At 42.0% G+C, this 18449-nt stretch overlaps 1 protein-coding gene across 1 annotated transcript in view; it reads left to right on the forward strand.

The window, feature by feature from the left end:
• ERICH1 (glutamate rich 1) overlaps window positions 1–17938 on the forward strand; it is an 88984-nt gene extending 71046 nt beyond the window's left edge. The window contains exons 7-8 of the transcript XR_014851084.1: window positions 14874–14962; window positions 16776–17938. The gene's annotated coding sequence lies outside the window, so the exon portion shown is untranslated. The remainder of the gene's footprint in view (window positions 1–14873; window positions 14963–16775) is intronic.
• Window positions 17939–18449: the final 511 nt, after the last annotated feature.

An 18449-nucleotide genomic window follows, 5' to 3' on the forward strand; every position in this document is an offset into this window, starting at 1 on the left:
CTTTCTTTTTAAACATCAAGGGAAAAGTAATATTTTTTTTCTTTTCCTGCAAGATGTGATCCATAGTTTTAGTTACAAAGATATCTATTGTTTGTATTACCTTTATGTTATATTTCTTCTGGCTGGTAATTGAAGAAAGATCCCTGCAATAAATTCAACTGCTGATGAATAAAACAGATTTGAGATGTAGAAGTTTGCTTGCAAAATTGCATTCACAGTTTTAGAGTGGGATATGTAAATTTTCCATTTTTTACAGAAGCAGATTTCTAGGCTGCAGCACAGGCATGTTAACTGCATGTTAACTGTCAGCATCAGCATTAGCTATCTAAACCCTAAGATAAGATCAGTGTAAGGATTCATCAGAAATAATTATTGGACTGTGGCTGTATAAGCCCTTGCAGACAAACAGCATAGAGCCTTCAGCTCCCAGGATCTAGCTCACTGCTAATACATAACATCTTGCAGGATTCCAAAAGGTTCCTTAACTCTCTACTACACCAGAACTCTTAGGAGCAAAAAAGCAGCATTTTTGTCAAAATGTCCTGGTATCCTTTCTTTCAGTCTGATTCCTTTATGCATAAGCAAAAACATCGAAGTTCAATATCAAGCCAAAAACAGTTCAGGTGTCCTTGTCAGGTGACCTAAGGCACAAAGACTTTGCTGACTGTTGTGTTTCTAAAAGTCCCCTGTCCATCTACTTTTTCCATTATTTGGAAGGCCTTGCAAAGTGAAAAGTGGTCTCAAACAATCTTGCAGGTACCACAGAGTGAGAATTTGAACATGGGCAGATCCTGGGAAGCAGCTGGCGAGAGTGTCTTCCTGAGGTGGTGTGAACAGAAGGGAAGGAAACACGAGTGTAGCACTTTCCTTGTAGGTTGCAGTGGTGACCCACAGACCCATTCTGCTCTGTGCTTGACAGTGTTCTTGCCTTTTCAAATGAGAGCAGTAAAAAGCTTGGGAGATAAAAGTCACAAAGGTGAGATGACATTGAGCAAGTATTTCTGAGAGGATCATTAGTCTTTTGAATAATAACTAGGAGTCATCTATGTCAACCTTGGTGCAGCTCCAGTTGTCCAAGGCTGATGACAGGAATTACTGGTGTCAGTCACAGTTGCTTTGTACAGCAGTCTTTTGAATGGTATTTAGCTTGAAGCCAACCAAAGAAAAGAATCTAAAATTATACAAAAAACATAAAACTATCTTTTAGGAATTCAAACTAGGCCAGTCTTCACCATGTTTTTTCTTGCTGAGCCCAAAAATTGTTGTCATTCTTTGTGAATATCCAGGTGCTGTGGATTGGCCACATTCAGCATCTACTCACCACACAGCCACTCACTCTCCCCAGTAGCAGGACAGGGGAGAGAATATAAAGAGCAAAAGTGAGAGAACTTGTGGGCTGAGATAAAGACAGCTTAATAGGTAAAGCAAAAGCCACATGTACAAGCAAAACAAACCAAAAAAAAATACATTGATCACTTACCACAGGCAGGCAGGTGTTCATCCATCCCCAGGGAAGCAGGGCTCCCTTGTGTGACAGTGACCAAGGCCATCACTCTAAAAATCCCCTCCTTCCTCCTCCTTCCCTCAGCTTTACATACTGAGCATGACCCCATATGGTATTGGATATCCCCTGGATCAGTTGGGGTTAGCTGTCCCAGCTCTCTGTGCACCTCCAACTGCCTCACTGGTGGGTTGAGGTGAGGAACAGAAAAGGCCTTGACTGTTGGAGCAATGCTCAGGAACAGTGAAAACATCTCTGTATTGTAGTGGGTTGACCCCAGCTGGATGCCAGACACCCACAAAAGCCTTTCTTACTCCCCTCCACAACTGGACAGGGGAGAGAAAATACAATGAAAGTTTCATGAGTTGAGATAAGGACTGGGAGAGACCATTCACCAAATACTGTCACAGGCAAAACAGACTCAGCTTTAGGATATTAAATGAATTCATTACTAACAAAGTCAGAGGAGGATGATAAGTAAAATAAATTTGAAAAACACTTTTCCTCCACCCCTTCCTCCTTCCCAGCTCTACCTCCTCCCCCAGTGGTGCAGGGAGATGGGAATGGGGGTTATGGTCAGTTCCCCACAGGGTCACAAGCCCCACTAGCAAACCTGCTCCAGCATGGGCTTCTCTCTCCACAGGTCTGCAGGTCCCTGCCAGGACCCTGCTCCAGCAGGGGCCTCCCACAGGGTCGCAGCCTCCTCTCAGGCATCCTGGCATGGGATCCTCCATGAGCTGCAGGTGGATCTCTGCATTCCTATGGTTCTCCATGGGCTGCAGGGGCACAGCTGCCTCACCATGGGCTGCACCATGGGCTGCAAGGGAATCTCAGCTCTGGTGCCTGGAGCACCTCCTGCCCCTCCTTCTGCACTGACCTTGGTGTCTGCAGAGCTGTTCCTCTCACATGTTCTCTGCTCTTCTCTGGCTGCAATTACAACTGTGCTATAACTTGTTTTTTCCTTCTTAAATATGTTATCACAGAGGTGTTACTATCATTCCTGTTTAGCTCTGCCTTGGCCAGCAGTGGGTCCATCTTGGAGCTGTCTGGCATTGGCTCTGCTGGACATGGAGGAAGATTCTGGTAGCTTCTCACAGAAGTCACTGCTGTAGCCCCTGCACTACCAAAACCTGACCTCACAAACCCAATATAATTATCAACCCTGTTTTCAGCACAAATCCAAAACAGGCCCACAGCAGCTACTGGGAATCAATCCTACCCCAGTCAAAACCAGCACTCCAGGATATGCATGCCACCTGAAAAACCTTCCCAACGAAAGCATTCTACTGACAGTTGTTCTTCTGTCTCTTCTTTGGGTTCAAATCTGAGTCCATAGTCCTGAATATTATTTCAGTGCATGGAATTATGTGCTTGCAATGCATTATGCCCTGTAGCATTATTCATCCCCTTTCTCAATCAAGCTGCCTGTGCTTTTGAGCAAGAGTCATTACAACCAGGCATGCTGTGCTCAGGGATGCCCTAAAGCAGCAGAAATGTCTGCAATCCAGCTCTCAGCTGAAGAGTATTGTGCGCCAGGATATTAACTGTAAAACTGGCAATATTGCTTTGGTGCAGAGGCTTCCTCCAGGCACCCACAAGACAGATGGCTTTATCAGCACACAGCCATTCACCTCTGCATTGCAATTGGGAAGAAGTACAAGCAAATCTTCAACTATCTTTGCTAAGCAATTTTACAGCTGTCTATCTGAAATTAAAGCACCCTCTCTTGGTTGTGCTTTGCATTTTTATAGTGACTAGCAATCTTCTTTCTACAGTGCTACTCTCAGCCTTCCATTGGGTTTCTAGTGCTCACAAAAATATGTGATACTAATTTAATGAAGATGAGTGCTTCAGGCTGTAGGGCACCAAGCAAAGGAGAAATCTGTGTAATCTGTATAATTGGACACTTTTATAGACTGTAAAAAACAAATCACGTCTAACAGGGAAAGGCTTTTGTGTACAATTTCATAGGAATATATTGATCTGCATCTCATGGAAAGTCTTTGTAGAGCTTCCCACCCACAGCCCATCAGTCCCATTCCTCCTGAACTGAACTGCACAGGTCTTTGAATAGGTATGATCCAAGGACTGAAGCAGTGTATTTCTCAGTAACTTGAGTGTCTGTCCCACTCAAATGAGTGGGAATCCATGAATACATCTTGGAGTGATTTTCCAACAGACTCAAAACGAGTTCAGAGGTAAATTTTGAGATGAAGCAGTCAGGGCATGTGCATCCCCTGGCAATTGTAGAACCTGTGCTCCAGGTTCCTAATAAAGTTGACTTGCTTTCCATATGTGAGAGGTGAGAGTGAAACATGCTTAGCAGAGGATTTCTATAAGCTGTGAAGTGGGAGGAGTTTACAGTTGGCTCTGAAAGTAAGTTCCAGGTGGGAGAGTCTGCCCCTGGAGTTCTTAACTCACAGAGAAGCTCTGCACTGAAAACAGCCTCTGCCTCCAAACTGGAGAAGTCAATGTCTGATAATCAGTAGAAATCTTGTTGACAAGCCTGTGATGGAGGAAAGAGGTAAAAAATTCAAAGGAATTTTTTTTTTTACCTTTTGTATATTAGTGCAGTGAATCCATATTCATTTCCTGCCTTTGGAGAAGGAATATAGAAAGATAGAAGAAACCCTCCCTCAAACTCTTGAGTTAGAGGAGAAAATCCCAAAAGCTTGTATTTTGACCCTTCAATTTGTTTGGGAAGACTATGGAAATTTTAATAAGTACTCTCACAGTAACATGAGAGGCAGAGAACTCCATGCAGAGGAAGGAGGGAAGCAGGGATAAGAGCAGAAGGACACATGCAACTTGAAGAGGCCTGTTTGCTGATTCTTCATAAAGAAACTTTTCCTACTCGTCTTTTTACCCTTTTTGCCCTTTCCTGTAACATTTCTAAGGCTGGCTCATCCTTTCAAATAAGAGAGAACAAAAACTGCCCATGTTATTGAAACTGCTGGTTCACCACACTTTTTTTATTAAGTGTGCTTTAGTTTGTTTTCTAGTCCTTTCAAATAATTTGGTTGCTTTTTTCACCCCTTACTGGGTATGGAGCTGACATCTTCATGGATTTTTTTTTTTTAAATTCATGTACAGACCTTATCAGTTCACATAATTATGTCCACCATTTTGTGATATCCTACATGGAATTTCATCTGCCACTTTATCTCAAGTTGTCCATGATCACAGTGCTTTTCTGCAGCTTTGCACAGTCAGCTTTTGATTTTAATCCCTGTGATAACTGCAACAGAATCAGCAGTCTCTGTTCTCCCATTATTCATCACCTTTTCCAGGTCATTTAAGACTTTGCTGAGCAGCACAGATCCTGGGAAAAAATCCCATAGGATTGTGTTGGTGATTTCCTTCCAGTGGGAAAACTGCATTCCTGCTTTTTCTTTCATATTTTTTAATTGCTTTTTCATTCAAATGAGGATCATTGTAGCCCATGAGACTCGCTTTTTAAGGGCTTTCTTTTTCTCCATTTAATTTTAAAAATGCACTTTAATAAACCTTATTTGCTTATTTGCCAATCCCCCCCCCCCAAAACAAATGCCAGTAGGCCTGTGAAGTGTATCTTCCCTTTACAGATGCTTAATGGAGTGTTTCCCAATGTACTGTTTCCATGTGTCTGCTCATTCTGTTCCTTGCAGTGGCTTCTACCGTTTTGCTAATCAAGGATATCATGTTCACTCATCTATAGGTCCTCGTATCACCCCTGGAATCCTTTGTAAAAATCAGCCATTTCCCCACCTTCCCATCCCCTGACACCAATGATTCCCAGGGAGAGGTTACACACTGCAGCTCACAGTGGTGTTTCGTCCTTCAGTTGGTTTAGAGCTCTTAGGTGAATTCCGTCTGCTCCTAGTGAGCTGTTAGGGTTGTGTCCTGGGAAATGTGATCTCTGAAGAGAGAGCTCTGTGCTAAGTCCAGTGGATTGTACATAAGTGCAAATGCTCACTGCTCTGCCCCTCAGTTTGTTTTCCATTCCTAGGTAATTTGAATTCTGTTCTAGTAATTTCTGCTTGGCCTCACAGTCAGATATCCATGATACTGCACCAGAAAAAAGACCATCTAATGAAATAGACAAATGTTATAGAAGTGGTGCTCCTTGCTTGCTTGTCATGCTTTATTTCATATTTATTGCATAGATTTTTCACCCTCTTCTTAAGTTGATGAAAGAATCTGCAGTGTTCAGCTAGAGAGTTCACAAAGTAAGATGTACCTTTACACAGGATTATGCCTAAAAATAGACTGCCAATTGTGTTAAATAGCCACAACTGTGCTGGCACAATGCCATGCCAGAAGTAACAGATGTCTGTTTAAGGGATTAGAACATTAATATTGGAAGACAGACAGTAAGGAATGGGAACCATGTGTAATCAGCAATGTGAAGGCAATTGCAAGGAGCCAAAACAAGTGAACATAACAGAAAGCATCCAAGAACAGAAATTCAGCTAGCAAGGTTCCCACTAAAGCTGTGTAATTTAATTTAAAGCTTTGAAGGATTTTCTGTCACACTTGGAAAGCTCAAGTAATTTATATCTTCTTATATTTCAGTTTAAAGTCTTACAAGGGAATTTACAGACCTTTTGTGGTTTTGGTGGACTAATTCACTAGGCTGTTGCGTTGGAGACACACAGCATACTGCAAAATATATTCAGGATGAATCAAAGCATTTACAGTTTCTAAATCAGAAAACATTTTTGGATACTACAGACCTAGATATCCATTACCACTAAATGTAAGAAAATTTTCTAGGAGACCACTACAGAAAACTTCAGAACCCTTGGATGTTTAGACACATTTTCCAATTGAGGAATGGTAAATGTCAGTAAAAGTCTGAATTTTGAAAATACCTCTACATTCATTTAAACTGTGATCCCATGTAGAACAAGTTCCAGTCCTTCCAACAAGAAGATTGTGCAGGATTCTTTAGAAGTTAGAACAGGTGCTTTTGTAGAATTCATTACTCACAGTTTATAAAGCCATATGGAATAAAGTAACTTAGACATTTTGACTGTCTGCAAATTTTGCTTGAAAGGAATTGAGAGATATTAATGAAATGACTGGCTGAAGTTGTGTACTTCTGTTGTAAATCAGTGCTTTAGAATTAGAGTCGAAATTGTGGTAGTGCTTTGAATGTATCTGTGCCTTCTTAGAATGAATCCTCTTCTATTCCAGAGTCCTGGTACCCCAGATATCCCCACTGCAGCTATAATTTCACACTCTGGCTTTGCTCTGAAACAAATGAAACACGTCCCTAAGTTACATAAAAGCACAGCAAGCTGTATGTTAGGGTCGTTCACACACATGAAATTTGGCAGTTCTTTGCAAGGCATCCAGTCATTCACAGGCATCATAGGAGATCTCACAGCCTCCTATCTTTATCTGCCATACCCAAATACCTCCACTTCTGGAATTACGTGTCAGAGGGCTGCTTCCTAAGCTCTCTCACTTTTGTGACCCTCAGGGACTTGGCATGTGTGTAACAGGTTGCAATGTGGGAGATAGACAAGGAGAAAGAGCCCTGTGCAATAGTTGGTGGAATATGCATCTGCTCAGTTTTACTCATGAGAAAATTTCCCAGCAGCAGTACAGCACTTTTGGGAATAATCTGTCCAGCTTTTTACAAACAAATTCAAATCCCAAAGGCTCTGGGCTGTGTGTGCAGTGGGCAGGCTGCAATGGTTACACAGGTCAGTATTTCTATATGCTGTGTATCAAGATGCAGAAGGTATCTGGGGTGCTGTGATGAAACCTTGCCTGATTTGGAACCCCCTGCAGATGGAATGAGGAAGTCCCATAAGGACATGGAGTATGACAGTCCTGCTTGTAGTCTCATCAGCCACAGAAGCAGCAAAGGACACAACATGAGGAGTTCTCAACACAGATTGTAATAAAATTTCTCATACTAGCACTAACAGAGAAAAACACCCACTGAGCATGGCCAGCCAGGAACGCATGTTCAGCCTGGCATGGGAGCCAGTATCTGGTGGGTGTCCTGACTTAGATACCCATTTTAGTGGACTCTGGGGAGTAGAGCAGAATGAGAGAACATGCCTTGCTCCTTAACAAGGTCACCCCTCTTTGAGAACAGAAGGGAAATTGCAGGCTGTTCATAGTAAAAAACCTAATGCCTTGTTTCTGTGCAAAATGTCAGCCATTGTAAGTCACTCCTTTAGAGCAACAAATAATCTACTGTCACGGATTAATAATAATAAAGCTAAATGTTCACACAGTCAGAGGAGTGCATGTGCTCTCAAGTAACACCATGTCGTGGGACTCATGTGTCCAGATACATCCACAGGGGTGCCATCGGCTTCCCATGTCACATCAGCAGTGCCTTGGTAGCTGAGAAATGGCTCTGTGTAGAAGGATGATACCCACCTTCTTCACAAGCTGTCAGGACTGCCCTGTGTGTCCTTCAGTGCACTTCCTTGCTAAAGGAGGAGTGCATGTTCTGAATACTGGGACATGGCAGGACAGGGCATTGCACTTGGGAGAAAAGGGGAACTCTGTTAACAGCTGTTTCCAGGGTTCACTGGGACTCTGGACCTCTGCTGGAAGTCTGTCCACTGCCTACCAGATGTGAGCCTTCCCAGAACAATGGCTACAGATAAGTCTGTCAACCACTATGCACCCAGACAATTCCAGGTCAGTGAGCACAGCTCTCAGGCCAAGTGTTCCAGCTTCTCTCAGAGCGTGTTGTGTTGGTTGACCTGTGAACCCACCGCAGAAGCAGCAAGGCATAAAGCTGTTGCTCCAATGAGACAGTTGTAATTTTGCTGTGCATTTTAAACTGGACCAACTGCTAGAACAGTTCTCTGTTGCAGTCCAACCTACAGATTCTGCAAAATTGCACAAAGCATTAAGATGGACCCAAACATCAGAGTTGCCAGTGGTTGGCACGAGGGGAGCAGCACCTTGCCAAAAGCTGCTAGCTTCCATTAAGGTCTTCAGACCTTCATGATCCCATAATCTCTGTTAATGCCCATTGTTTCTATTCCTGGGTTTGGGTTGGGTTATTTTGTGTTTAACTGTTTTTCATTTTGTTTTTCAATTGTGAAAGGAATTAATACATCTATAATACTACACATCTGAACTAGAGAAAAGATGACAGCAAGTTTGCTCATCCAACTGATGGCTCATGATCAGTAGCTGTCACTGCTGTAGGGATAGTAACTGTTTATGCAAAGCCTTGGATTCAGTCCTTCTCATGTGTTGGCTTTTCTATGGCTACTTAACGTTACTAGTGCTGCCTTCCCTCTATGAAGACCTCTACTGAGTGAGGGGAGATGAAGCTTGGCTATTTACCACATCCAGTAGTTGGGGAGTGAGGCAAAAATCATTGTTCAAGGATATCCTCACTGCTTTTCAGTATCTGAGAGTTAGGGTTTCATGGTCCTCCTTTTGTGAGGGTAAATATAGCTTTGCCTTGTAATATATGCTTTTAATTTGCTTTGGTCATCCTAAAAGCCATTCTTCATGACAGCTTCATTTTGAATTGTCCTGCTGTAAGCAGTGGGTACAATTTGTGCCAACTCACTCTACTGTCATCACTTCTTGCCCTGATCTAAACATGAACATTTAAAATAGGTAAATTAGAATGGGAATTTAGAGCAACTAGCTCCAAGGCAGGCATCTGTGTGAGCCTGATCTGGAGTTAGGTGAGAGAGATCCAGCCCTGCTTGACAGAACTGGGTTCCAGGTAAGTTCTGGAGCAATGCCTTTGTGCTTTGCTGGTGATAGTAACGCTTACCTACCTTTGCTTAGGAAATACTTCTGGATATTTCCCCCCCTGTAGTTTCTAACACATACAAATTGCAGCATTTTCTGACAAAATTTGCTTTTGTGGAAGAATTTCTCCTTTCTCCACAGCAGTAATGAATTTGATATTTTGCTATTCTTTTGCTATTACATTTTTGTCAGTTTCTATTCTTTTGTCCCTCAATGGCATCAAAGCACTGTGGGCAGGCAGGCTGCAAACACAGGAGTAACTGCTTGGCAGTGGAGCTGTGGGAAGTGCAGGAGTCAGTGCTCAGCAGGAAATAAATGAATAGTTTAAGCTACTTCAGTGGTAACTCCGTAAGCCTCAGCAACACAAATCTCTTGCTGCTGTGTATCTGTAACCTCAGATGACTTTGAGGACTGAACTCTGCAGTCTATGGCTCAGCTCATCTACACAGCACTGCAGTCTTCCTTTATTGATGGCATTTCCTACTTCTGTCATTAACATATTTAATGCATCTCCTTAATTTTTGCTTTGTGATGATACTACTGTGTAACACAACAATACAACTAACATTGTTCCTGTTCCTTGCCTCCCTTATCACTTTAAAATTTATTAAGCACCTTCACATCTCTCCTTTACACTGTTTTGCTGCAACGCCTACAAAAATTTGGAAACAGTCTGACTGTGAGTGAGCTGAGAACATTGCCTTACATGCCAAGCTATACCTTCTCTTTGTTTCCCTGTGCTCCTCCAGCTGGTGGCAACCATCTGCCTCCCCACAGCCTGTAGCTCTTTGGGGCAGGACTCTCTTCCTTCTGTAAGCTGATGGTGCCCCGTCCTGTCACCCCAAGAGAGCTGGTAGTTCAGTTACCTTTGGCTTAGGCAAAATTACTTTTAGCTTAGCTCTCATTTTTAAGTAATACACATAATGATTTAGAAGGACATGCTCTCAGATCTAATAACTGTTAAAGTCAAAAAGCCCAGGATTAGACATACAGTGGTGTGTTGAGGAAGATTTGGTGGTTTGTTTTCTTTATATGGTTTATTTTATTGATTTGCCTGCAGTGACAGCACTTTATTGTTTACTCCTATCCTGCACAAAGGAGTGTAGTGGAAGCCATGGGTAGGTTCGGAATCCTGCCCCATATTCCTGCACCCTGGATGCAACTTAAGGGTGATGAATTTTGGAAAGTATATATTTAGTTAAATATCTGGATTATTTTCAAAATTATGACTTCCAAATGTCATATTATTCACAGGGTATAGAATTAAAATGGTGGATGCTTTATGGGAAATCCTGTTTTAAAATTCTGTCCCTGTATCAGTATAGAGAGCCTTGAGTAAATCAAGCTTAATGGCCCTCAAAGCCAGCAGAGAGTCTTGCTTTAATCCAGTTTATTGTTCAGAAATGTGATTGCACGTAAGCAGTGCCCTGCAGTGTTCTGCCTGCAATCTGTACCCATCAGGTAGGAGCAATAACTGGGAGACATCAGCCCCAAGCCCCTGAGAGGGCTCTGGGTCACAAGAAACTGATGCCCATCAACATGCACATGTGCCACCTGCCTGAGGTGCCTTGGGCTGCCAAGAGCCTCCTGTCTGTAGGTGTGCAGGGAGGGCTGCTCAGCCCAGCCACCCGTGGGGCAGCATTGTCCCCTCCTTGGTGTCACATCCTTGCTCTCATGTTGTCAGTCTCATGACCTTGACCCAGCAAAGCCAGTAATGTGAGTGTGGCAGATTCCCTTAGGAATTGAGTGTGGCAACAGGAGAACCACCTGCTTTGCCCCTGCTTTTGCCACCACTGCTTGGGGTCCAGGCCATCCCTGTGGGGCAGTCGGTCAGCACACATGGGTCAGTGATATCAGCACCACCAGCAGAACCAGCAGCAGCTCCAGCAGCTCCCAGCAAGTCTTGGGTCATTCCTGCAGGGGACTTTCTGGGGTGGCCTGGCTGTACTGGAGAGGAGCCCTGAGGGAGCTGCTCACCTGGGCACCTCCACCCCCTCTTCCTGTGGTTTAACTCATGCACCTGAGCTTGTCTCACTCCTCCTTCTCTCTGCTGCAGGATGGCCAAAAATTTTTTCAGAAACAGATTAAAAAAAAACCAAAGCAGTGAGGGGGGAAAAAAAGCAAAGGCAGACATAGGCAATGGACTGCTGTGTGTAAGAGTCAGGGCCTGCTAGCATCCAGAGTCTCAAGCGCCTTAGGCCATTGCTATTCCAGATCCCACAAGGGTCTCAGATGGCACAAATTGACAAGCAGAAGAAAGCAGTATGGGACCCTCTCCTGAAGAGAAATTTCTGATGCTAAAGCTGTTATAGAGGGAAATGTTGATGTAGCTGCCCTTTTGTCAGAATAAAAATAAATATGCTAGGAAATATGTGGGGAAATGAGCTGGTAAATAGGAATAATTGTATAGAGCACAGGAAACAAGAAAAACATTTTAAGGATCTGAAAGAGGATTCTTGTGATGGGAGAATCATATCATCGTTAAAGCTTTGAAAGACCTCTAAGATCATAAAGTCCAGCTGTCAAGAGAAGCAGCTGCCTGTGAAAGAGAACCTAACAAAGTCTGGGGCACACAGAGAAAGTGACAAGTCCAGGGACGATTACTGTCTAAATATTTGAGCCATTTGTCTCAGGGTGATCAACAGCACAGGCTTCAAAGTCCACCAGAAGAGCAGGGGCCTGAGCCCCATGTGCTGTGCTTTCCCTGCCCCTGGCACTGAGCTGAGGTGGGTGATGCTGCCATGAGAATCCCTGCTCCACACTCTGGAGAGGCAGGGACATGCTTGCTGGCGGCACAGAAAGCCTTCTCAGGAGTGCCAGTCAAGAAGGGCCTTTTAGGAGTGTGAAAGGAATTTATTTCTGTTGGTTGATCCCTGCTGCATTTGGGGAAGCAGTCCTTGCTGGTCCCAGTGGCACTGGATTACAGCAAAGGAACTTGTAATTTCATTATTGATTTCTCCTCTTAATGGAAATAGAGCACAAGGTGGTGAATATGGACAGCTGCGTTCAAAGTATCCCTTGTCTTTAATACAGGGGAGGATGTCAGCATGTCACTTGCATTCTTAGCTGCTTGATGCCTGTTAGAAAACAGTGCCTCCATCAAGCAGTGAAGGCATTAGTAGTTGCATGAAGTGAGTACAGCACGTGGGATCCCTGTGTTTGTGCCAAGAGTGGCCTTTGTGGCTTCTTGTCCTGTCCCCTGCCCAGGGGGGGAGGGGCTCCTTTATCTCTGCGTCCTGGCAGTCAGGACTCAATTCTCAGAGGCCTGGACTTCAAAAGGAAGGAGGCAACCCCTTGTTTGATCAACATTCTCCTGAAAAAGCCTGGCAGGGTTATTCTTCCAGAGTCCTTAGACAAGTACTTCAGATTTTGGTACACCTGCAATTATAGAAAATATTCTACAATTCAGCTGCGTTGAATATGGCCAAGAGAATCTTTTTAAAGAGAGCTATGTCAGCCAACGCATATTCTTTCATTTCCCTTTTATTTTCCTCACAAAGAAACTTGTTTGGAAAGCTCTCTCTTTCTGAATACCATGTCACTGGAATCTCACTGTCATTCTCCAAATGGAAAGAGTTACACACAAAATGGCAGAAATTTTGCAGCTCCTGACACGCAGATATTTCAGTAAAGAGGTTTTCCTTTGAATGCAGGCAAGGCTGGAAATTTAAAGGAAAATTTCAGTGTTCTGTGTATTTCCAGAAAAAGGCAGATTCTGCAGTATTATCCTTGTCCTGCTCTGGGCAGCAAGCACAGACACTCTCCTGATCGTTTTGGAAAGCTGGCATGGGGCATACAGTGAGAAACAAGGAAAAAGCCTTTGAATTTTCATACTGTAGGTTTTCACCCCAGATGCATTAGGGCAGGTACTGAAGGTTTCCTGTTCACTTCAGCCAGCTCCCAATTTTATGTTGATTGCTTCCTGTTAATACAGTACTTCCTCTAGCTAAGGGATACAATGCAAAAGGTTTAGCATGGGGTCACTGTGAAAATTGCATATTATTAAAAAAAGGAACTAACAGATTGACAGGCTCCCAGTCTCTTGCTTTTAGTGTCTAGAAATATTCAAGCCCAAGTAGGATGGGGCTTGGAGCAACCTGGTCTAGCGGAAGGTGTCCCTGTGCACGGCAGGGGAGTTGGAACTAGATGACCTTCAAAGGTCCTTTCCAACCCAAACCATCTCTGATGATTTGATGATGATGATTTAGATTGATGCTATAGGATGAGTTCAAGTCAAGTTATTTTTTTTTTTAATGAGACATAGCTCTATTGGTGCCAGTGGAGTTGGTGTGCTACAAACATGATGCTATGAAAGGAAAATGAGTGTGTGCTATGTAAGCCAGAGCCTCAGAATAAAACAGAAACATTCCTTTATGTAACATTAATTAGGCATCTGCTGAAAGAAGATGAATTATGAGAATCCTTGGTAAGTGGTATCATTGTGAGATAACTGTGGAATACCTGGAATGGAGTATTTCTCTGAGTAGACACATGTTTCTGCTCTTTTACAGCAGGAATATTTCTCAGGTATCTTTAAACTGCCATAGCAGAGACTAGAGGGGTGCAAGTCAGCACTGATCTCTGGAACACTTACCATGAAAACTGGTGTGGACTAATGTGCACATTGCTGCTATATTGACTTAAAACACCTTACACCTGAAGATTTTTACTCTGCATGTTTAGAAATACGACTGCAACTGGAGTCAAATTCTGCCTTGCTATCTATATTCAAGGTTGCAAATATTGAAAATGGAAAAAAAGGGCTTTCTTAGCATGGTCTATCAATGGACACTCCTAAAAGTTGGATAAGTTAATTTTGCAGATTATATTTTACCACCATTTCTCACATAGTGCTCTATATGAATGCAGGAATAGAAGTGAATTCAAGCTCACTACAGTAAAGAGAAATCACAGTTAACAAAAAGTAGTAATAACAGTAAGTACCAGATTAGGTATTTTTAGTTTTAAAGAACTAGCAGTAGAAAAATGCACAAGACCGTGCACAATGCCGGGTAAAAGAGAATGCTATCAGAAAAGACAGTACTTATTTTTAAATGTGCCTCCAAATAGCCCTGTTATATTAGCACATCCTTTCAACTTGGGTCATGGCTGCATTAAGCTTCCTACCCAGTCAGGTCATCCTATGGGTATAAATATATGGTTTAAGTTATATAAACACCATCCAATCCTATTTGCATTGTCACCCTGCGACACAAAATGCTATAATGACCTCCTTTTCCTATGTCCAGTGCTATCTATAAAGCAGGCTTAGGCCCTTTTCTTATTAAGGAGGTCAGCTCTCTTAATGAGCTTTAGGCATTCCCAGAGAGTTTTCCAATATTACAAGACATACCTGGCCCCAGGCAGGATAGTTCCAGCCCTGCCAACACCTAAGTGGTGCAGACAGATCCCATGTGACAGCTTATGCAACTGAGTGGGGCTTTATATACCCCAGGACCTAAAGCATGGAAAGGGCTCGAGGGAAAAGAGCATCAGGTGAGGAGGAAACGTTTGCATACTGTGTTTCTTGGGGTGCTTCTGGCATTGTAGCAAGCTGCATTAGGCTTAATCTGATGTTTCATTAAGAAGTCAACTTATAAAACATCCCTGGGACTCAGTAATGTTTTGTGTGTTCTAGAATTGTAGGGGCTGAAATTCTACGAAGACTCAGAAATCATGGTTATTCCTCTCCGGAGAATGACACCTGGCTATATAAGGTTGCTGCAGGTATGAAATTTCTGTCTTTTTTTTTTTCCTGCTTTTAATTAATCTTAAAAACACCTTCATTTCTCTTGGTCAGGTTGATTTTACTTCAAATTATTGCATGACCAACCCAAGGGAATGCTGTTTTCTTGTGGGTTAACTCACATAACAACTTAAAGAATTAATCCTCTGCTGAAAAGCAAATTCATTATGATATTTCTTGATAATTGGTATCATGCTGGAATACCAAATGCAGAATATTTGAAAGGAGTTATTTCTCCTACAGTGCTTAAGCAGAAACTGCTTCTCCATAATTTTCTCTTGCAATGGCTTTGTGTGTTTGGGGCAGTAGGAAAATGCTAATGGAAAGAAGGATACAACTCAGCTGACCCATCAGTAAAACAATTCAGCCAGCTTCTGTGGCCATGATAAGGAAACCACTATCAGTATTGACCTCTGGAACACTGGGAAATCAGACTATCAATCATTATATGGGGAAAACAAATAAAAGCATGCATAGAAAACATTTTAAATCAGCAGACTAATGGAGACAAAGCAGCTATATGTATTTATATATATATATATATACACACCAAAGTAAAACATCTTCCTTATTGTATTCCATATTTTTAAATTTACAGAGTATCCATCCTTTTTCTGGAAAATGTCACAGCTCTTAGCACTGTGATCTCCATCCAGAATCATAGACTGCAGTAGCTGAGAGGAAATGGTTGAGTAGTTGAGAGGCTGAGCTAAAGATGCTGTGTTGCAGCCCTAGCTGTGAATGTCTTTCACACCTCCCTGCATATCTTTTGATACCACCCTACATAGTAATTCTGTTTGGAATTTCTTTTGTCTTTATTTTGAGGCTGAAGTAGCCACAGTCAGGCACATTTACCAAGGTCAGGGCACTCAGCTCTGATTCTTTAAGCTCAATAACAAAACTAGAATCTGGAAGTGAAAAAGAGACTCCTTGGATTCTGTTGCTCCTGACAGTGATGCCATGCTTTTCATCTATGGATTGCAAGGGAAAGCATTTCTAAAAAATCATTATTTGAAGCCTAGTATTTATTTCACTTAAAGAAACCAAATGCAGAAACTAGAAAGACACATGCTATGTTTTAACTCAAAGTGGCAATATGTATAGGAATTTTTGTTTTGCTCTTTAGGGACTCCATGCAACTGTGTTTCTGCCTCTTGGTCAGTATATCATAGGCAAGCAACAGTAAATTCTTTTTTTTTTTTTTCTGATTGTTATTCAGATAGTAAATAAGTAATTCTTATTTTACTTTGCTTGGCATTTCCTGCTTCTTCATTGGGCTTGATCAAGTGACTGTGTTAAAACTTCTCTGCTTGGTCTAGCCATACCTGTGGAGGTCATAAAAGATGTTAGTGATCCCTTTTAGCCTTGCATTCCTGAATTTATATCTAACATTCAAGGAAGCATCCTGTGTTAGTAGCTAATCTGTGTGAAGGAAGAGATCTTTTTTATTTACAGAATAAGAAAATTCTTTCTCCTTTATGCCTAAGCCTAAGGGAGAGTTGATTCAGCTCTCCCTCTCAGGTAGCCAGAGGGAACCCCATTAAAGTGACCGAAATCAATAAGTAGCAATTGAAAGGAAAATCATATCAGAAATGTGTCCTATCTTTTACCAGCTGATAAAAAGGGGAGCCTTCAAAAACATCCAATAGATTGTGTGAAATGCTCTTCAGCAGAAAGCAGTCATACCCTGTTAAATGGCAGGGAGAAGAAAGATGTGCTTCGTAGGTTTCAAAGACCTTCTTTTGTGTCGCACTGATCTGAATCAGCTGGTAACTTGCCCTGTTTCTCCCTCAGACTCAAGCTGCAGCAAAGATCGTTATCAACCCTTCAGACACAGCGCTGCAAAGGGCGGCATTGCTCCTGGGAGTGTTCGGGATCAGTATATCCAGCTACAGCACACACCAGCTCACTCAAACAAAGAGATTCCCCTCCACCCCTTAAGCTGGGTTAGGATGGGACCCAAGAGGTCCAGACTTATGTCAATTCTGCTGATCAGTGGCTTTTCTGCCTCAGTTACCGGTGTGGAGGTAATGAGACACTTTGCAGCTGTGACTTTGACATGCAAAGTTAAATAGATGGAATAATCACAGACTTCTTCAAGAAAGAAGAAAAATAACTGCTATCAGAAGCATCAGATTTCCAAATAAGACAAACTTTCTGTGAATATGATGGACTTCTTTTGTTACCCAGTGTCTACATAGAGATCTAAAGGTACAAAATACAGTTACATTGGAAGCTGCTGTAAACAGACCAGTGTGGGCTCTGCGAGTGTCACTGCATGGCAGCTTTTGCAAATTACTCCAATACAAAGACTGGTCTTGAAAAGAAGAAGTTAGAATAAATATATTCCTCATAACAAGGGTTAGAAAAAATGAAATTAATCTCCCATAGACTCTTTGCACTGTATATTTGGGTATTAGTGAATTGGTGCACTCTAGCTTTTTCTATTGAATCGTAAACGTTTCTTGATGCCTTTTGAGCAGCAATGTTTGTGTGCTGTAACACAAGAGGGTAGCCTTCTATCACAGCAAAGATGGCCACAGGCTGCATCAGACATATGGTGCTGGGAAGGCCCCATGGCTCCAGACCAGATAACTCCACAGCTGTGCAGAAGCTCCCTGTTCTAGAAAGTGTAAGTAAAAACATTGGGTTGGGTTCCATTGCAGAGTTCAGTATTTGGCTGTATTCTTCTGCAAAGTCAACTCATCCCATAATATACATTCTGATTAAAATAGAAATAGAATTTGACCTTTTCCCCCTACTTCTCCCTTGTTTTTTTCTCATTTGGCTCAATAGCTTATTCAGGAATGTTCTCTTACTATTGGTTTGCATTTTTCCAACTGTTTCTTACGTTTTATGTAAACATGGCTTTGTAGGCTCTTCTGTGAATATGTTAGCATTTAAAATCCTTTGTTCTTGGTTACTAAATACAAATATTATTTTGGGGTCTTTTTTCAGTGTTTCCAATTATTTCATCAGTCAACAGTGTTTATATTCAACCACTAAGGGGCATCCTACACAGCTGAATATTTTGAACTCTTCAGATCACTCATTCCAACATGACAACCACAAATTGAATCAGGCTGAAGTTTTTACTTTTTTTTTTTTTAATCATTCTTGTCCCAGTTTCCCTTTTTCTCACCCTCTCTAAGAAATGTCTCTCCTCCCCCCACAACTCTTGTTAAACTAAAGATGATAAGAAAATCAGTGTTTACAAGGTCATTTTTTTTTCCAACATGCCAGGTCACAAATTACCTCAATCTTGTATAGACTTCTATTTATATTTTTAAAAAAAATAATCATATAACAAAATATTCCATCTTCTGCCTTCACCTACAAGAAATGAAAGAAAATAGTTGAACTCCTTGGCAAAGGAATGATACCTCTGGAAATCATTCAGTCACAGAGACTGATTGACTGAGTGTGACCCCCCACCACCACCCTCAGTATGCCATAATTATGGCTTTT

Source organism: Lichenostomus cassidix, chromosome 3 (genome assembly GCF_008360975.1).
Source record: "Lichenostomus cassidix isolate B80296 chromosome 3, HeHo_3.0, whole genome shotgun sequence".
Taxonomy (NCBI): domain Eukaryota; kingdom Metazoa; phylum Chordata; class Aves; order Passeriformes; family Meliphagidae; genus Lichenostomus; species Lichenostomus cassidix.